Genomic DNA, 24,800 nt, shown 5'->3' on the forward strand with positions numbered 1-24,800 from the left:
GAACAAGATATGTGGAGGGCGAGGCTTCAATGCTTCTCCAGTCAACTGCCCCAAGCTGCCCCAGAATATGCAATTAAAAGAAAGCTCTACTGAGGAACAGAGTGGGGTAGTAGGACATCAGACACAGTACCAAAACAAAAACAACACAGGTAACCTTCTAACTTGTCTGTCCATTTGAGAACCTAGGCAGGTTTCCAGTTTAGATACTTGCACATGACAAAGGAGAGCAGAGTCTTGAAGGGCCAATCACTGACAGCTTCCACTGAGGAAAATTCCCCATATTGAACAAGGTTTTTGTTTCCAACTAAATAAGGGGAGGTTTTCTCATGATCAGATGGGCTGGCCACACTTTGTAGGGCAAAGCTTTGACATGTCAGACTAAGCATGAACTGCTTGTAGTTGTGGAAGTAGCAATTGCTACTTGGGCATCAAAGAAGGAGACAGTCGAGATGAAAGTTAGCTACAATTATTTTTTGTTGCTTACAGAACAAAAGGGATCCCCTTTTGCATGGGAGAAGTCTGGCATGTGATAAAAAGGTCGTTGGGTGGTGATGGGAACAAGCAAATAAACAAATGAAACAGATTTCTGAAAGTGCACATGTAGAGAGGGCTTTTTGTCCACAAGATCTTCCCCACCATTCTAGTTTTTATACTAAAAGATTGACTGGCATACACAGAAATTTCCCATTATTTTAGTTAGAAAAAATTAGTCAGACAATTAATAATAGATCACAATTATAGGTGATATACTATAGATCACCTTTAATTATTTAGTTATGCATGGTCCTTATGGGGTTGTCTGGTTTTGATGCCTTACTATACGCAACAAATTTTCACTGGTATAGACCTCAGCTAGGTGACCTTACACTGGATACATGCAAAACAAATGATTACTCCAAAGCTGGCATTAGCCCTACAAACTCTAATTATGGGGAATCTCCACAGTAGCATTCTAGCACATGTAATAAGGAATCATTAAAATAAACTGAGTTCATCAACACTACATAAAACTGATCAACATTGTGTAATTATGTACAAGAAACACCTAATTTTATTTATTCAGAAATATTAACAACCATTTATTTTTAGACATGTATATCCTGCCTTTTTTCAGATGAAGTCAAGGTGACTAACAAAAAGATGCAACCATAAAAACACAATTAAACAAACTCAGCAGGATAATACCTATAAAAATATCATTAGAGAAAGAGAGACAAAAACCAATAAAGCTGCCATACAGGAGAAGCAGCTCAGAAAAACGTTGGGGAAGGAACACTGGGGAACTATGCACAGCCTCTTAATCGGATTACAAACCAAAAAACCAATTAACTGACAATCAGTGTGTACCTGTAACTCTTCTACCCAAAAAACTGCTTTGGTAGGAAAAGGGTAAAATCCTGTTTTCCACGCAGTTAATAGAAGCTTGCCATAAATGGGTACAGTCCAGACAAAATTGAGCATATCCAGATCCTTTTTAAATCAGTTCAGCTTGCAGCTGAACAGCATATTAGTAAGCTGCTCAAATGAGAGAGATTGAATATTTGCATATTTTCATGTATTTCCTTGGGCATACATAATCTTTCCCCACTCCAACTTCCACTACATTTTGCATACTTTGACTCTTTCCACATCCTTAATACAGCCTGAAGCTTAATTTCACATGTACTGCCTTGCCAAAAGTTGCCATTCTTTCCCAATATTATTATGCTTAGTAGAATTGTTTTGCAGAAAAAGAAAATGGCATGATTTGAAGACAGCAGGAATGGAATTCTGAACACCTACATTAATTTTTTTAAAGGCTCAAGAATGTACAATTATTATTACATATGCCAAAAATTATATCAAGATCCTGAGGGGAAAAACCCCAGCATTTAAAAGTAAATGAGTGCTAATTAGGGCAGGGAAAACTGGAGGGGGTGGCATTTGGAAGCATCTCTATACATGGATTGTGAAATGGCACAGGTTAGACACCAAAGATTTAAAAACATAGGAACATCCCTGGTGGATCAGGCCCAAGATCTATCTACTCCAGCATCCTGCTTCACAAAGTAAAGTCCACAGGCAAGGGGAGAAGGCATGTCCTCTCTCCTGCTGTTGATCCCCTGCAACTGGTATTTAGAGGCATCTTGCCTCTGAGCTGGAGATGGCCTATAGCTTTCAAACTAGTAGACATTGATAGCCTTGTGGTCCATGAATTTATCTAAGCCCTTCTTAAAGACATCCAAGCTGTTGACTGTCACCACATATTATGGCAGAGAATTCCATAAGCTCATTATGTGTAATGTGAAAAAGTACTTCCTTTTGTGGCAATCTGTTTCATGGGATGACCCCTGGTTCTAGTGTTGTGGAAGGGAAAAATTTTTATTTCTATCAACGTTCTCCACACCATATATAACTTTATACAACTCTATCATGTCGCTTCTCAGTCGTTCTTTTTCCTAAACTAAAAAGCCCCAGGTGTTGTACCTTTGACTTGTAAGCAAGGTGCTCTAGACCCCTAGTCATCTTGGTTGCCCTCTTCTGCACCTTCTCCCGTTCTATAACACACTCTTTGAGGCATTGTGACCAGAACTGCACACAGTACTCCAAATATGGCTGCACCAGGGCATTATGATATTAACAATTTTATTTTCAATGCCCTTCCTAATGATTCCAAGCATGGAATTGGCCTTTTTAACAGCTGCCACACATTGTACCAACACTTTCAATGAGCTGTCCACCATAACCCCAAGATCGACCCTTTCCTGTTGATTGGCCAACAGCTCAGATCCCTTCAGCGTATAAGTGAAGTAGGGTTTTTTTTGCCCCAGTATGCATCACTTTACACTTGCTTACACTGAACAGCATTTACCATTTTGTGGCCCACTCCCCAGTTTAGAGAGATCCTTTTGGAGCTCCTCACAATCTGTTTTGGATTTCACTACCCTAAATAGTTTAGTGTCATCTGCAAATATGGCCACTTCACTACTTAGCCCAAAAAGCACCAATCCCGGTACAGATTCCTGGGGGACCTTACTTCCCTCCATTTAGAGAACTGTACATTTATACCTACCCTCTGTTTCTTGTCCTTCAAACAGTTACCAATCCACACACAAACCTGTCCCTTTATCCCATGACTGCTAAGTTTTCTCAAGAGTCTTTGATGAGGAACTTTTGTCGAAAGCTTTTTGAAAGCTCAAGAATATTGTCAACTGGATCACCTTTGTCCACACACTTGTTGACACTCTCAAAGAACTCCAAAAGGTTGGTGAGGCAAGATTTATCTTTGCAGAAGCCTGCTGGTTCTCCTTCAGCAGGGCCTGTTCTTCTATATGCCTGGAACAGATGTTAAGCTAACCAGCCTGTAATTTCCCCAGGATCCCTTTGGGAAAATCAGTGTTGTATTGGCTGCTTTCTAGTCCTCTGGTACAGTGCCCAATTGTACGGATGTTACATATTTTTGCAAGAAGGTCAGCAATTCCACATTTAGCAATAGCAATAGCACTTACATTTATATACCGCTCTATAGCCGGAGCTCTCTAAGCGGTTTACAATGATTTAGCATATTGCCCCCAACATTCTGGGTACTCATTTTACCGACCTTGGAAGGATGGAAGGCTGAGTCAACCTTGAGCCCCTGGTCAGGATCGAACTTGTAACCTTCTGGTTACAGGGCGGCAGTTTTACCACTGCGCCACCAGGGGCTCTTGAGTTCTTAAAGGACTCTCGGGTGCTTGCCATCTGGCCCTGACAATTTCTTAATTTTTTAATTTTTCCAGACAGTTATAATATCATCTCTTATCACCACTATCTGACTCAGTTCTTTAGCCACTGTCCGTGAGAAGCTTGCTTCAGGCACTGGTATATGCTCAGACAGATGTAAAGAATTCATCTGGCTTCTCTGCAAGTAAGTTTAAATGAAACTAATAAAGATCCTCTTTATTAATCCCTTTCACTACCTCATCATGAAATAGACCAACCGCCTGCCAGGCAGGTTTCCTGCTCATGAAGTATTTAAAGACGTTTTTGTTATCCCCCTTGATGTTTTTAGCTAAATGTTCCTCAAACTCTCTTTTCAAAACCCTTGTCATCTCCTTGCATTTCTTTTGCCAGAGTTTGTGTTCCTTTCTGTTCTCTTAGTTTGGGCATGCCTTCCAATTTCTGAAGGAATTCTTCTCCTTTATAGCTTCCTTGACTTTACTTGTTAGCCATGCTGGCATCTTCCTGGACTTGGTGGTACCTTTCCTCCATTTTTGTACACAGTCTAACTGGTTTTCTATTATTGTGGTTTTAAATAAACTCCATGCATTCTGGAGTGAAGTAGCTCTCTTTATTTTCCCTTTCAGTTTTCTATTCACCAACTCTATTTCAACTCTTCATTTTAGAGAAGTTTCCTCTTCTGAAGTTCAAAGTGTTAGGAATGTGCAGTTAAGAATGTGCAGAACTGACTTGATCTCAAACCAATCTGCCACAAACTGGATTCAAACAGTTTGACTGCTAAATGGACCACTCTTCAGGAAACAGTTCAAACGGTTTGATTGCTAACTGGACCACCCTTCAGGAAAGGGGACTAGTCCAAGATCAAACCAAACTAAACCCAGTTTTAAATAAACCAGTTCAACAATTTGCTCGACTGGGGGCAGCGGCGAGCATGGTGTAGCGGTTAGAGTGCTGGACTAGGACCAGGGAAATCTGAGTTCAAATCCCCATTCAGCCATGATACTAGCTGGGTGACTCTGGGCCAGTCACTTCTCTCTCAGCCTAACCTACTTCACAGGGTCGTTGTGAAAGAGAAACTTAAGTATGTAGTACACCGCTCTGGGCTCCTTGGAGGAAGAGCGGGCTATAAATGTAAAATAATAATAATAATAATAATAATAATAATAATAATACTAATAATACAAACAAACATCTGCCACACAATACACCAGTTATAACTGTAGTCGAGAAGAATGAAAAACAAGTCAAAATAATTGACATAGCATTACCAGGGGATAGCAGAATAGAAGACAAAGAAATAGGAAAAATCACCAAATACAAAGATCTACAAATTGAAATTGAAAGGCTGTGGCAGAAAAAGACCAAAATAATCCCAGTGGTAATTGGCGCCCTGGGTGCAGTTCCAAAAGACCTTGAAGAGCACTTCATAGGGGCCACAGAAATCACCATCAGCCAATTACAAAAACCAGCTTTACTGGGAACAGCCTATATTTTGCAACGGTATCTATAATAATAACAGCAACAACATTGATAAAAAATTCAGCCATCCCAGGTCCTTGGGAAGGACTCGATGTCTGGATAAAACAAACCAGTCAATAACACCTGTCTGACTGTGTAAAATATTAATTATTATTATTATTATTATTATTATTATTATTATTATTATTATAAACAGAGGGTTTAATACTGGCTGCACAAGAACAGGCACTAAGAACAATTGCAATAAAAGCAAAAGTTGAAAAATCCACAACAAACAGCAAGTGCCGCCTTTGTAAAGAAGCAGATGAAACATTGGACCACCTAATCAGCTGTTGCAAAAAGATCGCACAGACTGACTACAAACAAAGGCATGACAAAGTAGCAGGGATGATACACTGGAACATCTGCAAAAAATACAAGCTACCTGTAGCCAAAAATTGGTGGGACCATAAAATTGAAAAAGTTGAAGAAAATGAAGATGTAAAAATATTATGGGACTTCCGACTACAAACAGACAAACATCTGCCACACAATACACCAGATATCACTGTAGTCGAGAAGAAAGAAAAACAAGTCAAAATAATCGACATAGCAATACCAGGGGATAGCAGAATAGAAGAAAAAGAAATAGAAAAAATCACCAAATACAAAGATCTACAAATTGAAATTGAAAGGCTGTGGCAGAAAAAGACCAAAATAATCCCAGTGGTAACTGGCACCCTGGGTGCAGTTCCAAAAGACCTTGAAGAGCACCTCAACACCATAGGGGCCACAGAAATCACCATCAGCCAATTACAAAAAACAGCTTTACTGGGAACAGCCTATATTCTGTGACGATATCCTATACCATAAAAGCCTTAAGCGTGCAGCCGTGCTGCCTGTGTCTTTTTGGGCCGTTCTGAGCATGCGCGGAGCGCATGCTCAGATCGGCCCAAAAAGACACGGCCGCCCAGACACCGACGGCCATCTTCTTTTGAATATTGTGAAGAACGTCTAAGGGCTAAAATGCCCCATTAAATTGCCCCCGCGGCTGCCGCCGCCAACCGTCCGCCCCCCCTACAAGCTTTAAACCCCCACCCCCACATTTAAGGGCCAAAACGGACCTTGAAAATGCCCCCGTGTTTTCTCCAAAACGGCCCCTAAAAATGGCCACACGGCTATCGCCGCCAACCGCCCGCCCAGCTGCCGAAACCTGCTTACCCCACACACAACTCTCATTCCCGGGAAAACGTCCTTAAATCGTTAGCCTAGCCAACGTAGCGAAGGAGAGAGGAGCTCGCATGCAGACCTCCTCACTCCTGAAAGCCTCTTCCTGTACTGGCGCTTTGGATAAAAAGGACGCAAGAGGTGTCCTTTTCGGTCAAAGCGGCAGTACGGGATGAGGCTTTAAGGAGTGGGGAGCTCGGCATGTGAGTTCCTCTCTCCTTCTCTACTAACTATGCCAGGACGTGGACCCGGGGAGAAGAGGTCTCGGCAGCTGGGAGGGTGGGCGGTGGCATTTTGAAGGGCCGTTTAAGCCCCTAAACGTAAGGGGGTGGTGGAAGGGAGGACTCAACCAGCTGGGAGGGCGAGCGGGCGGCGGAGGGAGGGACGTGACGCAGGGCAGAAGAGGTCTCGGCAGCTGGGAGGGCAGAAGCTGGGTTGCTGCCAACAGCCCCAGGGACATGTTCAAGGGCCGTTTTTGCCCTTACACGCGGGGCTTGGAGCTTAATGTGCACAAGACAGCTTGGTCAGCGGCAACAGCAGGAGGTGTATTTCAATTCGCCCTTTCAGCCCTTACACGTGGCGGGGGGGGGGGGGAGGAGGACTCAGCCAGCTGTGAGGACCGACTGCCAGAACACACAGTTTCACAAGCACTGCAGCTTCCATTTCCTCACCCTTTCCCTGGCCAGCCAATCACATTCAGAGAAATCCCCCCCCCTTCCAAGTACGGGCGGGAAAACAGCCTGGATAAATAGCAACTGCGCGCAGCAGCCCAGTTGACTAACGGTCTCCACTTTGTCACCGTTAGAGCAGCTTATTTCGAGAGCGAAACACAACACTTACTACAGGCACTTCATTGCCAAAATTTACTCAAAACATCCAGGAGCGGCTTTCTATTACTGAATTTCAACCAGATACTGCCAGGAGCCAAAACTCCCTGAAGGGAGTCAGCACACCGACCGGGAGGGAAGCCCTCAGAACCAGAAAAAATTCATTTCCACTCACAGTGGAATAAGCATTGATCTTTTATTTAGCAAGCTCAAAAAACAGAGCACCACACGTTGATTACTACTGTCACCAAATTGCCAAGAGATACTAACGGGTACCTTGATGTTACACCAAACTCAAAAATCTCTGAGGGGAGACAGCACACCAACCTACACGGTAGCCCTCACAACCAGAGACAATTCCTTTCCACTCACAGAGAACTAACCTGCAATATTATTCTTAAAAAGCTGTGAAGTGAAAATTGATGACTGCACATTTAGTAGTTTAACACACACACCCCCCATAAAAAAGGGTGAAGGAAAAATAGGAGAAAGAGACAGATAGAGAAGGAGGACAGGAAACAGACTGCTTGAAAAATACAAAAAGAAAAGAAAAACCACGCTGCTTTAAATTTAGACCAGCAGCTGCAGCAAGATAAATTGACAGACTAACACTGTGAGTCTCCTGCCATTACTCTTTAATGCAACAGGAACAGTGAGTATCTGTCACCATCCATCAAAAAAAGGAAAAATAAAAAAACAAATATATATATGCTGGGGTGCAGAAAAGATAAAGGATAAATTTTAAAAACAAAGATTTAGAAACCACTTCTCACTGCTGCTCTAGGGAGTAGATTCAAAACTCAGTACAAAGTGAACTCACTGCACAACATATTTTAATAGAAAATACTTCTCAACACTGCTTTTGGGATTATACCCACGATAGATAAGACAGTGAGAAAATTGCCTAAATTGAGGAGGAAAGCAGAAGGGGCACAACACTCCAACATTTCAGCAGCTGCAAACAGAGGGGGGGGGGGAAGGAATAAGAAAGACATACACAAAAGTTAGCCCTGAGAACTACCCAAAGAGTGGGAAAATTATAATTACACCAGAACCACTGACTTCGCCATACAGGCCATACTATAACGCAGCAGAGCGCAGATTACAAATTACTCCACCCTAAACCACTTTGGCATAAATCCTCATCCCACTGCTCAGGGAAAAAAGGGGTAGCCAGAGCCTGCTTCAGCAAGCAAGAGACATAGAAAACCAATATTATTCCTGATACCAGCAACCTGAAAAGAAGCACATACCTTAAACCAGAGTTAGAAGTTTTAAAGACATCGTGATCAGGGTATTAGAAGGCCCAGAACAAGGAAGACTAATAGCAGGCTCAGAAAAAATATTCACCAAAAATGTGGTGTATAAAGAAATACTATAAGGGGAAGGGGGGGGGGGGAACCAAGAAAACAAAAAATAAAACATAAAATTTAAACAAAAATTAGCCCCAGAATTGTAAAAGAACAAAAAAAGGGACAATGAAGAACAACAACACCAACAAACACAACAACAAAAAGGGAGATAAAGGATAGACACAAGGACAAGGGAGAGGGGAATAAAAAAGGAAAGAAAAAATAACAACAAAGAAAGAGAAATCGACAGAGAGAGAGTGAAACAGACAGGGGGAGAAAAAACACACACAAACACACAAAAAAGAGAGAAGAGATGAAGAAATACTATGAGAGTTGAGAGGGGGGGAAATTAGTTAAAAAAACAAAACAAATAAAGATTATTATTTAAACATAAAATAACCTTATAAGTATGGAAAAACTACATAAAGGAGATGGAAGAACAAAAGAAAGTGAGACAACAAGAAAAGGGAAAAAGGAGCTACAAGAAAAAGGGAGAGCGGAAAGGAAATAAAAGAGTGCAGAAAAGGTTTTCTCTTTTTATCCCCTTTTTGTTTTTAGTAAGCCTTACTAAGTTTTTATTTAAAAATTCTGCTTATTTCCCCAATAAGTAAATTACATACATATCGGGAAAATAAACAAAACTTGAAAATGAACACTTAAAAAGACTTACTGAAAACAAAAAGGGGAAATAAAACAAAAAACACAACCCTTGCTGTAGAGGAGATACAGATCAAACAAACATAACTACACAACCCTACTAGCGCCCGTTATTTTAACGGGCTTAAAAATACTAGTCTATAATAACCAACAGTACTGATGATAAAATTCTGGCATCCCAGGGAATTCACACCTCAGAAAATAAGGGAATAACATCCCTTCAGAAAAACTTCTGAGGTGTGAATTCTCATTCAATGATAGCAGATGAGATTTTTTTCAATTAAAGAACTCTCATGACCCCACTTTCACTTTTTCACACTCTCATTTACTATGAATATCAATCTAGCACACTGCACCTTATGAAGAAAAACCTCAGAAATTCACCAAAATCCAGCCCTCTGCCCAAATCACTCTGAAATTGGGGATGGGTGGTAGCCTCCACCCATTAGGCACTATCTACCAGCCCACCCCACTCTTTTGGGGCAGATCCACTTTCTGCCCCCAATCTGCCCCAAAGACACCAACACTTCAAAAATTCCCAAAAATCAGCCCTCTGCCCAATCCCCCTGAAATGGGGGTGGTAGCCTCCACCCATTAGGCACTCCACCCCAACCCAACCTTTTGGGTCAGATACACTTTCTGCCCCAAAACTGCCCCAAAGACACAAAAACTTCAAAAATTCCCAAAAAATCAGCCCTTTATCCAATCCCCCTTAAATTGGGGTGGTAGCCTCCACCCAATAGGCACTACCACCCCACCCCACTATTCTGCCCCAGGCCCCACTTTCTGCCCCAATCTGCCCCAATCTGCCGCAAAGACATGAAAACTTCAGAAATTCCCCCCAAATCAGCCCTTTGCCCTATCCCCATGAAATTGGGGTGGTAGCCTGCACCCATTAGGCACTATCACCCCACCCCACTCTTTTTGCCCAGATCCCATGCTATGCCCCCGAACTGCCCCAAAGTCACTAAAACTTCAAAAATTCCCCCAAAATCAGCCCTTTGCCCAATCCCCCTGAAATTGGGGTGGTAGCTTCCACCCATTGGGCACTACCACCCCACCCCAAAATTTTGCAGGTGGGCCCTTTCCCCCCCAAATCGATTCGGATTCAGATTCGGATTAAATCCGAATCCGAACCGAATCAAGCATGATTCGGGTGGCCCATATTCGGGCACAAAACAGAACAGGGGTGATTCGGTTTGGGTCCTGAACCGAATCACCGAAAATACGAATTGCACACCCCTAGTCTTAACTGTAAGCAGGAAAGTGGAAAAAGGAGATCCTGAAGTATATAGTGAATCTATGTATGCATGAAAATACTTTAAAATATTTCAGCGTAAAAGGTCTCCATATATTAATGCTGACCACATCAGCTTCTGAAGACACAATCTGAGAAAGCCAAAACCAAAGGAAGGAAGGAAGGATTCAGTCTTGTGCACTTTGTAAGTATATATATCACATTTAGATCAATGGGAACTAAGCTGGAATATTGAGCCAAAGGACTATCTCTAGTCATTAATACTGGCAGGAATGATCACAGGTTTCTAAACAGATGTCAATTGGAACAGCACTTGCAAGGAAAGAAAAAAAGGCTATGGACACCCATTCTTCCATAGCAGAAGTAGCAGCAGCAGTGTGAGAAAACTCCTGGTATTTGTTGGCCATACCAATATTGTTGTGACAGTTGAGGGTGTAAGACTTTCAGTCCTTTAACCTGAAATATTTTGTTGCAACATGTGATTAGACAATAGCCCCCCCCCAATAAATAATTGCATTGACCTCACTGCATATTAGGATGCACCCAATAGTAGGATGGGCTTCAATTGCTTGGGGATCCCTGCAAGCTAAGCTTGATGAGGACAATGTCAACCTCAGAGGCAAGATGCCTCTAAATACCAGTTGCAGGAGAGTAACAATAGGAGAGAGGGCATGCCCTCACCTCTTGTCTGTGGGCTTCTCAGAGGCATCTGGTGGGCCACAGTGTGAAACAGGATGCTGGACTAGGTAGGCCTTTGGTCTGATCCAGCAGGGCTGTTTTTATGTCCTGGAAATGCTGTGCAAGGCAGCAGAAAGGATAGCAAATGGCAGTTGAATCCAAAAATAAGTTAAAAGAGAGAGAGGAGGAACAAGATACAAATCTGCCATCTAGTAAATACTTGCTGATTTAAAGAGAAAACATGCTATTGGTGAATTTCAATGCAGCCTTGCTTTCTACTACATTTTAAAAGGCCACATGAGCAGATTCTGTGACTTTTCCACTAAAAGTGAACAGGGTCATGGCCAGCTTATTCTCTTTGGGGAGGGGTCACATCCATAACATAGCACCAAACTATGCTTAAAGCCGTACCCACAGAGGGAATAACATAGCAGACAAATCTGACAATGAAAGCAAGAGAATGTTCTATTGGGAATTTTGCTGCTGGTAGTTTGTGCTTATAAAATCAGAATAACTTGATCCATGTCATTTGGTACTTCATTTGCATTTTTTATTAGATAACTGGAAAGTTAGGTCTTGGGATTGTTACATAATTATATATTTATGTCATTTATAGGAATATGTAGAATCAGTTTGTACAAGCATATACAACAACATGATTGGTACTGAGTGTTATTGAAATCAGTCATCTGATTTGTTCTAAACTACCAGTTTTTCCTTTATGTTGGTAGCATGGGCGATGCCAAGCAGAAGGCTGACATGCATTGTTCTGCATTTTCACTACAGCAGGCATTAAGGACATGCACATTAATACTGTAGCAAATTTTTTGATATCTAATAGACATAAAAAGTGTTATTCCTGATATGAAAGTCTGAAAATCTGCATAAATATATTGTGTAAAATTAAATTAACATACTTTCCTTTTCAACTAGTATTAAGAATGCCCACAGACTTTTATCTGGTCATTAAATAGTTCAACTCCATGCCATGCTTTAGTTCCCACACATTATTTTTCTCCCTACACTGGTTCAGCCTTCTTTCCCCTACTCTCACTTTGCCTTGTAATGGAATTCTGCAGTATGGTTCCTCAGTCCCGAGCCAACCGTCAGCGTGATATAGAGCCAGCGTGGTGTAGTGGTTAGACTGCTGGACTTGGACCGAGGAGGCCCGAGTTCAAATCCCCATTTAGCCATGAGACTCGCTGGGTGACTCTGGGCCAGTCACTTCTCTCTCAGCCTAACCTACTTCACAGGGTTGTTGTGGCAAGAAACTTAAGTATGTAGTACACCACTCTGGGCTCTTTGGAGGAAGAGCGGGATATAAATGCAAATAAATAAATAAATAAATAAATAAATAAATAAATAAATGTATGTAAATTAGGTCTTTACTCGCAGTCCCAAGGATGCTCGGAGCAGTCACTCCTCCCAGCAGCCCACACAACTAACCTGGCCTTCATGCATGCATTTTTTGTGAACCAGTTCGCGGACCTGTAGTTCGGTCTGAATTTGGGCTGAACCACTAAAACCGGTCTGGGCACACCCCTAGTCTGTGTTAGACTTCCTTAACGATTCTCTCCTCGTATATATACTGAATTTGATGATTCTGTGGTCACTGTTCCCTAATGGTGCCACAACACTGTTATCTCACAGCAGGTCCTGGGCACCACTCAGGATTGAGTCCAAGGTTGCCCTTTCTCTGGTTTGTTCCATGACCAGCTGTTCCAGGGCACAGTCGCTCAGCGAATCTAGAAATCTGGTTTCTTTGTAACTACCTGAATCTCAGAGGAACATAGGAAACTGCCATATACTGAGTCAGACCATTGGTCTATCTAGCTCAGTATTGTCTTCACAGACTGGCAACGGCTTCTCCGAGGTTGCAGGCAGGAATCTCTCTCAGCCCTATCTTGGAGAAGCCTGGGAAAGAACTTGAAACCTTCTGCTCTTCCCAGAGCAGCTTCATCCCGAGGGGAATATCTTTCAGTGCTCACACATCAAGTCTCCCATTCAGATGCAACCAGGGTAGATGCTGTTTAGCTATGGGGACAAGTCATGCCTGCTACCACAAGACAAGCTCTCCTCTCCATGAAGCCAGGGAGGGAACTTGAAACCTTCTGCTCTTCCCAGAGCGGCTCCATCCCCTAAGGGGAATAACTTACAGCACTCACACTTCTAGTCTCCCTTTCATATGCAACCTGCTTAGCTAAGGGGACAACTCATGCTTGCTACCACAAGACCAGCTCTCCTCTCCTTACCCAATCTCATTACCCAATTTACACATTGTTGTATCCATATGGAGTAAACCATGGGCTTACATATTTAGGATTAAAATGCTAAAAGAGTCATTCTTCAGCTGTAAATTTCATACAGGGCACAATTGGAAACCACTGAAACTCGTTCTCCTATGCCAGTTAATTCGTTTCTGAACTTCAACAGCCAATATACTATGGAGAACAAAGATATTAAATTTATCAACAGTATTGCTTTAAAGGCAGGTTTGAGCTTCAAGGCCAAGAACAATTTAGATGCAAATGAGATCAGAGTTGCGGTAATCCTTTCATTTTATCAAAGCTTAGGAAAGATTTTAAAAAGTTATATAATCGAGAAAACCACTCTGTGGTATGCAATATACCAACCCCACCATATCTGTAAACATCAACTCAACATGCAGAACACGCACATCTACCCTTCTACCTCTGTGACCAGAAAAGCATGCAGAGCAGTTAGTGATCTCAGAGATACACCTTATGCAAGTTAGGAGAATGCTTAAACCCTCAAACATAAAGAGCGAAAGAACCATAGGAATGATTTATTTCCATTAACTTCATAAGGCTTCTACTGAAACTCAATACTTACCTAAACGCAGCCTATCATCAGCTCACATTTTGAAAGAGCAGCTAACGGGGGGGGGATAGGGGAGGGAAATGCCCCCTCAGAAAAGCAGCTGCCCCCCACCTGTCCCTCATTTGTTTCAGGAACCTAAAATGTGGGACATCTAGAATGCCCTCCCGGAAGAGCTTTGCCATGCGCCCTCCCTCAGTGTTTTAAAGTAACTGAAGATGCAACTTTTTTAAAATGTTTTTTTTAAATATCTTACTCCCTCCTTTTATCTGGTAGGTTTCTTAATGTTTAGCTGTTTACTAATAACTTAATTTCAATGTTAAAACATATTTGAATTGTGGTTTTAGCCAGGTCTTTTAACTTTTTAGCCATTATTTATTTATTTTATCCTTTACTGTATCTATTTCATTAATATTGTAAGCCACCCTGACAAGTAATGCACTGAAGGAGTGGGGTGTAAATATTTTAAATACATACATACATACATACATACATACACGGCTCATCCTCATACACAATGTGGCTAACAGGAAGAGTCTGGGAAGCTATAAAAGAGAAGTCAACTTCCTTCACAAAATGGAAGTCTTGCCCAAATGAAGAGAACAGGAATGAACATAAAATGCAAGGAGACAAATAAGGGGTACAAAAAGAGAGCTTAAGCAACATATAGTTAGAAGTTTCATGAGGAATAACATAAATTTCTTTAGATATATCAGAAGCAAAGGTATTGGACCTATTCCAGGGAGGTGGTTGGACCCTTAGATGATGAGGGCGTGAAAGGGATTATTAAGGAGAATAAGGAGAATGCAGAAAAGCTGAATGAGTTCTTTGCATATGTCTTCATGGCAGAGAATACTGACCATGTATCCACTCCGGAACTGAGCTTTTCAGGCTTGGAGGCTGAAGAACTGGGCCAATATGAGGTGACAAGAGAGGATGTTCTAAACTGTCTTGAAAAAACTAAAAATTAACTAATGGCCAGGGTCAGATGGCATCCACCCAAGAGTTCTGAAAGAACTCAAATGTGAAATTGCTGATCTCCTAACAAAAGTATGTCACTTGCCCCTACAATCAGGCTCTGTACCAGAGGACTGGAGAGTAGCTAATGTAATTCCGATTTTCCAAAAGAGTTCCGGGGGGATCTGTGAAATTATAGGCTGGTTAGCTTAACTTTTGTGCCAGGTAAATGGATGGAAAGCACAATTAAGGAGAAAATTGTTCAACATATAGAAGGGCAGGTCTTCCTTGCTTCTGCAAGGGCAAGTCTTGCCTCACTGACATTTTGGAATTATTTGAGAGTGTCAACAGACATGTGGGTAAAGGTGCTCCAGTTGATATAGTATACTTGGACTTTCAAAAAGCTTTTGGCAAGGTTCCCACCAAAGGCTCTTGAGTAAACCTAGCAGTCATGGGATAAGGGGACAGGTTCATGTTTGGATTAGTAACTGGCTGAAGGACAGAGAGTAGGAATCAACTCACAGTTTGCACAATGGAGAGAAGTAAGCAGTGGAGTCCCCCAGGGATCTGTTCTGGGACTAGTGCTCTTTAACTTGTTCATAAATGATCTAGAAATTGGGATAAGCAGCAAAGTGGGCAAATTTGCAGATGACACTAAACTATTTAGGGCATTTATTTATTTATTCAATAAATTTGTATAGCACCCACTACCAAAGTCTCTAGGTGGTTAACAGCATAAAACAAAACAAGAACAAAAAACTCCAATAATTTAACAGTTAAAACATGAAACCAGATTAAAATATCCATAAAAACACCAAAAAGCTTGGCTGAAGAGATGTGTCTTCAGCTGTTTCCTACAATTCAACAGGGATGGAGCAGCTCTAATCTCAGCAGGAAGTGCATTCTACAGTCCCAGAGCAACCACAGAGAAGGCGCACCTCTGAGTCACCACCAGATAAGCTGGTGGCACCCTCAGACGAACCTCCTCTGAAGATCTTAATAGGCAGCAGGGTTCATAACGAAGAAGGCACTCTCTTAAATACCGTGGACCCAAGCTGTTAAGGGCTTTATAGGTAATAACCAGCACTTTGCATGTTGCCCAGAAACGTTTTGGTAGCCAGGGTAGATCTTTTAGAATCGGAGTAATATGGTCTCTTCGGGACGTCCCGGAGACCAATCTGGCAGCAAGATTCTACACCAATTGCAGCTCCCAGACTATGTATAAAGGCAGCCCCATGTAGAGTGCATTGCAGTAGTCAAGCCTGGAGGTTACCAGCATGTCCATCACTGTCTTAAGGTCACTCACATCCAGGAAAGGGTGCAGTTGGTGAACCAACAACAAAATATTTATATACCGCTTTTCAACAAAGGTTTCAGAACCGGTTTACATAGAGAAACAACAATAAATAGAGAAATAAGATGGATCCCTGTCCCCGAAGGGCTCATAATCTAAAAAGAAACATACAATAAGACACCAGCAACAGTCACTGGAGGTACTGTGCTGGGTGTGGATAAAGGCCAGTTACTCTCCACCTGCTAAATAAAAAGAATCACCAAGTTAAAAAAGTGCCCCCTTGCCCAATTAGCAAAGCTGATAGAAAGCACTCCTGGCCAGTGTTCCAATTTTTTCCACCTCTGTGCGGAATGAGTTTTGTTCTTGGTGGCTGTATCAAAGCAGCATGTGTGCACATATATTTAGAGTGGAGCCTTCCTGATTCACCCTGCGCAGTATCTAAAATTAACTGAGTGGCCATCAAAAAACATGTGAGCACACACACGTGTATGCCTTAGAGGCACTGTTCCCTCTAAGGCATACACAAGCACATGCGTACCACCCCATGGCCCCTTGCAGCAGTTTCTGGTGGGTGCGTAGTCTCTGCTGTGCCCGCCACCACCGCGCACAGCACCCTGCCCAGCACCCTGTTCCCCCCCTCTCCCCGTAAGCATTGCCCCCTTACCCCCTCTCCCCAGCCAGGTCACCACCGCCCTACACCGCCCCGCTGAATCCTCCTCCTTCCCTCCCTCCCCAGCTGGGCCTCCTCCTCTTCCAGTTCCAGCAGCGAATCTCGCAAGACTTCTGTCAAGATCTGCAGATAGAGGCAGCCATGGCTCTGCCTGGCAGCCCCCACCCAGCAGCCCAGAGAGACCAGAGCTTGGGGCCTGGAGTCGGGGGGAGGAGGATGGGAGGTGGCAGCGGAGGGGCTGGAGCTGGGGGTGAGTGGGGAGAACTGGGGGTGAGTAGGGAGAGGATAGAAGGCAGCAGTGGCTCTCCTCCGGCAGGTTAAATTAAAAAAAAAAATGTGCACCATGCTTTGTGTGACGCATTAGTTCTTAACTGGTTGTGTGTTTGTGATTGAGAGAGAGAGTTACATGCAAACACTGCCTTGAAACTGCTGCCCAGAACAAAACTCTATCTGCTCACTGATTCTAAAAATTAGAGGGAACACCGCTTAGAGTGAATACTGCTCCTGGCCACCGCCTCCACCTGAGGTATCGGAGACAGGGCTGGGTACAGAAGTACTCCCAAACAGTGAACCTGTTCGTTCTGGGGATAACCCTTCTGTAACACCATCCAGAACAGGCAGGTCTATCCCATTTTTGAACTGTGGCTTCCTACAGTGAGCTCTTCCATCTTGTTTGGATTCAGTCTCAGTTATGCCATTGCCTGATGAAGCTGACATGGAGAAGTAGATTTGAGTGTATCAGTGTACTGATAACACCCTGCACCAAATCCCGATGTTCTCTCCCAGAGGTTTCATGTAGATGTTAAAAAGCATTGGAGACAAAATGGAGCCCTGAGGGGCACCATACAAAAGCTTTCGCTTTGTAGAGCAGCAGTTTCCAAGTAATACCTTCTGAAATCTGCCCCAGAGGTATGAATGGAACCACTGCAAAGCAGTGCCCCCTACATCCAGTCTCCGCAGGTGATCCAATAGGATACAATGGTCGATCATATCAAAAACCACCGAGAGATCCAAAAGGGCCCACAGAGTCACACTACTTCTGTCAATTCGCCTTTGGAGATCATCTATCAGGCCGACCAAAGCAGTCTCCACCCCATAACCTGCCCAGAAACCAGTTTGAAATTAGCCTAGATAATCTGTTTCATCAAAGACTGCCTGGAGTTGAGAGGCCACCACCTTCTCAATCACCTTGGCCAACCATGGAAGATTGGAGACAGGCCTATAAGTGCCCAACTCTGAGCGGTCCAGTGAAGGTTTCTTTAAAAGAGGTCTAGTAATTGCCTCCTTTAACAAGGAGGCATCCTACCTTCCCTCAGAGAAGCATTTATGATCTCAACCAGACCCTCTCCAACAATATCCCTACTTGATAATACAAGCCATGTCGGACAAGGATCAAGAGAACAGGTGGTAGGACACACAGTTCCAAGCAGCTTGTTCACATCTTCAGGGGTCACAAACTGAAACTGATCCAATATAACCACACAAGATGAGTTACTGGTTACCCTCACTAAAGACTCTGTACCAACAATGGAATCCAGGTTGGCTCAAATTCAAAGGATTTTGTCCGCAAAGAACTGATTAAAAGCTTCACATCAGCTAACTGATGGTTCCAAAGCTGGAGCAGAAGAGGCCTGTATAAGATGCTTCAATACCCTTGACAATTCCACTGGATACAAACCTGCGGATGCAATACTTGTAGCAAAGAATAGCTTCTTTGCCTCATGTATTGCCAGAACATAAGTATTCAATTATGCTCTGTGCTGTGATCTGTCAGATTCGAGCCGAGTTCTTCTCCACTTGCACTCTAGTCATCTACCTAGCTGCTTCAGCACCTGTAGTTCTTCTGTATACCATATAATTTAGAAGCAGGTCAGAGAGGACACGTGGGAGCGATCGAGTCTATCACCCTAGTAAGCTCATTATTCCAATTTTCCACCAGGGTGTCTTCAAGATCACCGGCAGAGCCAACATTAAAGCCCTCCAAGGTTTCTTGGAATCCTATTGGATCCAATAGCCTCCTCGGGCGGAACATCCTAATAGGCCCTTCATCCCTGCAGAGCTGACAACTGGCTGCAAACTGAAGTTTCACCAGGTGGTGGTCTGTCCAGGACAATGGGGAAATCATTGGCATCCCCATCCCTGGAACACCTCTTTGATCAGAAGAAAACAACAAATCAAGCATGTGACCAGCAACATATGACGACCATGAGACCGCTTGGGAAAAACCCACAGGCCCATAGTTGTCATGTCCACTATGAACTCCCGAGCTGCTCCTGACAGTTCAGTCCCAAAGTGAACACTGAAGTCATGCACCATCATCAACCTGGGCGTCTCCAAAGCCAATTCTGCAACCAAATCCAACAGCTCAGCTAGGGATTTTGTTGGCCAGCAGGTTAATCAGTTGTGAAATTCAAAACAGATTGTGCCAAGCTCCAAAAGGATCTCTCCAAACTGGGGGAGTGGGCAACAAAATGGCAAATGCAGTTCAATGTACACAAGTGTAAAGTGATGCATATTGGGGCAAAAACCCCTGCTTCACATATACACTGATGGGGTCTGAGCTGTCAGTGACTGACCAGGAGAAAGATCTTGGGGTCATGGCGGACAGCTTATTGAAAGTGTCAACGAAGTGTGCTGCAGCTGTGAAGAAGGCAAATTCCATGCTAGGGATCATTAGGAAGGGGATTGAAAATAAAAATGCTAATATTATAATACCCTTATACAAATACATGATAGAGGTGTGTAAAATTATGCACGAAATAGAGAGAGTGGACAGAGAGAAATTTTTCTCCCTCTCTCACAACACTAGAACCAAGGGTCGTCCCATGAAACTGAAGGCCAGGAAATTTAGGACCAACACAAGGAAGTCCTTTTTCACACAGGACAAAATTAATCTATGGAATTCTCTGCCACAGGGTGTGTGATGGCCACCAGCTTGGATGGCTTTTAAAAGGGCTTAGACAAATTCATGGGATAGGACAGGTCTATCAATGGCTACTAGTCTGATGGCTATAGGCCACCTCCTCCCTCAGAAGGCAATATGTCTCTGAATATCAGTTGCAGGGGAGCAACAGCAAGAAAGAGGGCATGCCCTCACCTCTTACTTGTAGGCTTCTCAGAGGCATCTTGCAGATCACTGTGTGGAACAGGATGCTGAACTAGATAGGCCTTCGGCCTGATCCAGCAAGGCTGTTCTTATGCCCCCAGAAATGCACTTTGTCCCATCTGAGATCTACCACAGTGTTTTCCCCCCGGTGCCACCACTGAAATCTTTACTTACCAGAACTATAGTGAGAAATCTTTTAGACAAAGTTTCTTTAGTACACAGTTTCTGTACATATCCAAGCTACATCATCAATCATCATCATCATCATCATCACCATTATTATTATTACATTTATATCCCACTCTTCCTCCAAGGAGCCCAGAGCAGTGTACTACATACTTCAGTTTCTCTTTCACAACAACCCTGTGAAGTAGGTTAGGCTGAGAGAGAAGTGACTGGCCCAGAGTCACCCAGCTAGTTTTATGGCTGAATGGGGATTTGAATTCAGATCTCCCCGCTCCTAGTCCAGCACTCTAACCACTACACCACGCTGGCTCCATGAAATATACATATTTCATATATACATGACATATATACATGAAATATACATCATCCAATACAGCACATTTTTCTCAGCTGGAAAACCAGATAGCAACAGAAGTAATCTTATGTATGAATTACTGGGGATTAGCCCAGACACTTTTACAGTTCCAATCTGCACCACTTTTAGGCCTATCTTCTTACAGGATTACAATATATAAAAATGAACAAATGGTTCACAACTGAATAATCCAGTTCTATCTATGTACGGAATGAGATTTAACTTTTAAAGTGGAAAAAGCCTCAGTTCACTTGATATCATGCTGTAATTTTATTTATTGGGATGTGAAATATGTAAGAAAGCATATAAGTGAAAACACACTCTTATCTCTAGGCAACAGTTTTTAACTCATTACAGCCACTGAAATATGAGCCAAATCACCTCCTTATTGCATGCTAGGAGTTCATGTCCTCTGTCTTCGCTCCAACATCGCTCCTAGACCTCATGTTGATCACCTCAGTCGACACATAAAGCCCATTGATTGAGAAGACTCGAGGGTGGGCAGCAGGGAAGGCAGCAGTTGCTGGGCACATGGATTGCGTGCCCAGATGGTCCGCAGCTGCCATGGGCAGCGTGGAGGTGTGGGGGTCGGGACGTGTTGTCCCAGCCCCTGGAAATCCCACATTGTGGGAATACCCCCAGAGACGGGTAGGAGCACATCACTCTTTAAGTGTCGGCTGAAAGCAGCCGACACTGATCAGCTCAACAGGGGTTAAGTCAGGTTTGCTCCCAGCAGTTCCCACAGGCAGCCAAGCCTGGGCTTAACTGCCTTAGCCCCGTCTTGGCTGCTCATAAGAACAGTCTCACAGTTTAGCCAATCCAAAAATTTACAAACATAAATATAAGACTCTTTATCTTTGGAAACACCTTCCTTCCCCATTCCTTTTTGTTATTGCTCTCTCTGAAACGGCAAATGATTTCATTTGAAATGAAATCATTTCTGAAAGCAGAAATGATTTCTGCTTTCTGAGGGGTAATAACTACAGCTACAATCTAAAGGTATTTAACAACTATTAACCACATTTATTAAAAGAAACTGGAACAACTTTGTTCACTTCTTAGAAACAGTACATCTTCAAGCAATTTCAACTACATTTCGTAACTACTTTCCATACTATAGTTAAAAATGAAAATCTTTTACAAAATGTAAGTCAAAGAAACATTTTATTAGCGTTCCGAGACTTTTGACATTTTCTTCACTCAAATAACTACCTTCTTTCCCAGACATTTTAAGTAAGTAGTTCTGTAAGCAACGGCATCTCCAGAAAGGGCCAGGGGGCAAGGGGCAAGCACTCCATGAAAAGTGGCTTGCTGCCAATCCCCATTTCTGTTTCAGAAATCTAATATGTGGCACCCAGATCACCCATCCACAAATACAGTTTGCCCTTCTGTGCTCCCCACCCCATTTTTTCCTGATGTCGCCACTGGGTATTTACCCACTCATGTCCCCCTACCCTGGAGCTGCCCTTGCCTGTTAAGTAATGAAAACCAATCTGTAAACAGCAAACTCCATGAAGCCCACCCTACCTCTGTGGTACAACTGTTCTCTTCTTGTACCAGTCTGAACTGCTAGAATATTTTTAGTGCAGCCAGCTGCCCTAGAAACGCAGCCCTAAGCATGTTCCTAGTAGGGGTGTGCATGAACCCCATATCGTGGTTCAGTTCTAATTCAAATCGAATTCAAACCATACTGTGCGCCACCAAACTGGTTCAGTCAAACCAACCAGTCAGTCCAGTCTGTTTGACCGAACCATTTCGGGTAGCAATATTTGTACAGGGTAATCCAGTGAGGATTTCGCTTTACAACTAAAGGGGCGGGGGGATGCACTGGGCGACAGAGGAGCAGCAAGAAAGGTAGTCCAAAGGTTCTTACCAGCCGGCACAGCTGCCGGCGCCACTACTTGCCACCCCCCAGTACAGCCCAATCACCTCCAATTTCTTTTTAAGCAGGCTGCCTACATGGTGGCAGCACGGCTCCGGCCTCCACAGATGTGCGGAGGCCAGAACTGCACCGATGCGGCACAGCCCGCTTAGAGGTCAGCCGTGCTTGGGCTGTATTGTGGGGCAGCTAGTGGCAGCGCCGGCAGCTGCACCAACTGGTAGGAACCTTAGACTATTTTTCAAGCCACTCCCCTTCAATGAGGAGCCAGTTTGTATCAAACCAGGCTTGGTTCGGTTCTATCGCGGACTGGACCGGCCCTGGTTCGGTTTGTGATCAAGCCACCAAATCAGTTCAACATCGAACAGTTCATGCACACCCCTAGCTCCTAGCAACTCACTGTAAGAATGGAAGGGAGTTGCCAAACATGTTTTTCAATTAATGCATAAAAATATCAATTATTGTGTTCATTATTGTGCACTTATTAGCCTACTTTCCTTAAAGAAAGTAAGGCGGTGCTTAGAAATCACCCGGCATTGATTGTGTGTGTGTGTGTGTGTGTGTGTGTGTGTGTGTGTGTGTGTGTCCATTCCCATCAACTTTGCAATGTCTGGACCAATATAAGCCAAACTAGGTACAGCTGTAGGGACACATAGGAATGCCTCTACGGCGTAGTTTGTGATGATGTCATCCACCACAATTCAAGATGATGGATGCATGAACGTTTGAGGTGCAAGTGGGCTAACTTGTGAACTGCCTAACTGATTTGAACCAAATTTGCTACAAGTGTAGGGACAAATAGGGATGCCTCAACAGCATAGTTTGTGATTATGTAATCTACCCCAATAAAAGATGGCAGATGTGTGAACGTTTAAGGCTAAAGTGGGCTAACTTGTGAGGATGGTAATTATCATTTAAAATTATAGTGAAAGGCAAGTAGACAGATTAGTTCTTACCAAAACAACTTGTTATAATTGTCTTTTAATGTTATTTTATTTTATTTTATTTTATTTTATTTACTTCCTTAGGGTCTTTGTACAAAAGGTGATCTAGAAATGTCAAAATAAATTTTAAAAAAATTAAACTACCAAACAAAACAAATTTTAAAAGAATTCAGATTCAATTCTGCTACAATTCAGTTCTTAAGTGAGAGCTTCGTCACATCCATAATCCTTACTCCTTCCCATCAGGATGATGTCACTGCCCATACACTGGCAGAAAGGAGAGGTGAAAGTTACATAGGCCTCTGCAAGTTGCATAGAATGGTAGATGTGTTTAACATGGTGGTTTGAACTTTAAAGGTGCGCTTCAGCCTCCCCCATAGCACACACTTATGCCCAGGAACATCACTTCAAAATTATTAGACTAAGGTAACTCACATGCTACCATCACTTACTGTGATTTCAGTACTGTATTGTAATGTTGCCGTGCTACCTGTAGCTATTGTTTGTTTTTTACATTTGAATAAGGAGCAAAAGCATTTTTCTATAAAGCAACAGCAGCACACACACACACACACACCAATTTAGAGATGCCTCCCCTCTTTTTTGCAAGGTGACAGATCCCTCCTCCCAACAGGGCACACCATATGAAGTGGAATAGGCCACCCCCACGGATCAAAGAGTACATATAACACAGCGACAGCAGTTTTGTATCTTGAACATCAACACTGTAGGATACACTTGCAGATGTCCCCGAAGCACGAGCAGCTCTAGGCGCATTACAGCCCAGCCTCTTCTGGGTCCTCAGTCAGTGTTAATAGGAAGCTCTCCTTCTGCCTCCCTGAATTAGGCTCGAGATCCCATGCCCACCTCTCCTTCTGCATCAGCTGCTCAGGTGTCCGCCTTCTCCATTTGCTCTCTTCAGGCTTTCTTTTCCTCCCCACTCCCTTGCAACTCCCTCTCCTGGGTGGGGCTTGCCCCTTCCAGCTGTGGCGAGTCAGCGAGGTATGCCTGACAGGAGCAGGCTGGTCCAAGAGTGCCTTGGATTTATCCTGACTTCCCTTCAGTTTCCCTGGGCAGTCTTGCTTCCACAGCCATCCTGAAGTTCAGGCTCTGGACTCAAGGTTGATACAAGCATTGGAGAAAGAGCAACATGCTGATTCTTCAGAAGAAGCTTTAGGAGGGATTCACCCTCAACTGTACATCTTTCCCCTTCCCTCCGGCTATAGAGGTAGCCATAGCTTCTGTGTACAAACAAGAAGTAATTTAATCAAAAGTAGCAACTTATCTATTCTCTTCCTCCACCACTTTTTAAATCAATATTGGATTTCTTTCTCCGCAGAACTAACATCCATTTTTATAATCATTAGCAACACAAGCAATTCACCCAATCTGATGTTGCAGTGGAAAAGAAACAG

The 24,800-nt window shown here is 43.1% G+C and overlaps 1 protein-coding gene across 14 annotated transcripts in view; it reads right to left on the reverse strand.

Annotated features, from left to right (window-relative positions):
• PLCB4 (phospholipase C beta 4) overlaps positions 1-24,800 on the reverse strand; it is a 280,151-nt gene that overhangs the window by 174,546 nt on the left and 80,805 nt on the right. For 4 of the 14 annotated variants that reach the window (XM_053284727.1, XM_053284728.1, XM_053284726.1 and 1 more), the window contains one exon: positions 15,474-15,559. The exons of the other annotated variants lie outside the window; for them this stretch is intronic. The gene's annotated coding sequence lies outside the window, so the exon portion shown is untranslated. The remainder of the gene's footprint in view (positions 1-15,473; positions 15,560-24,800) is intronic. 14 annotated transcript variants of the gene reach the window in all.

Source organism: Hemicordylus capensis, chromosome 1 (assembly GCF_027244095.1).
Source record: "Hemicordylus capensis ecotype Gifberg chromosome 1, rHemCap1.1.pri, whole genome shotgun sequence".
NCBI classification, from domain to species: Eukaryota; Metazoa; Chordata; class Lepidosauria; order Squamata; family Cordylidae; genus Hemicordylus; species Hemicordylus capensis.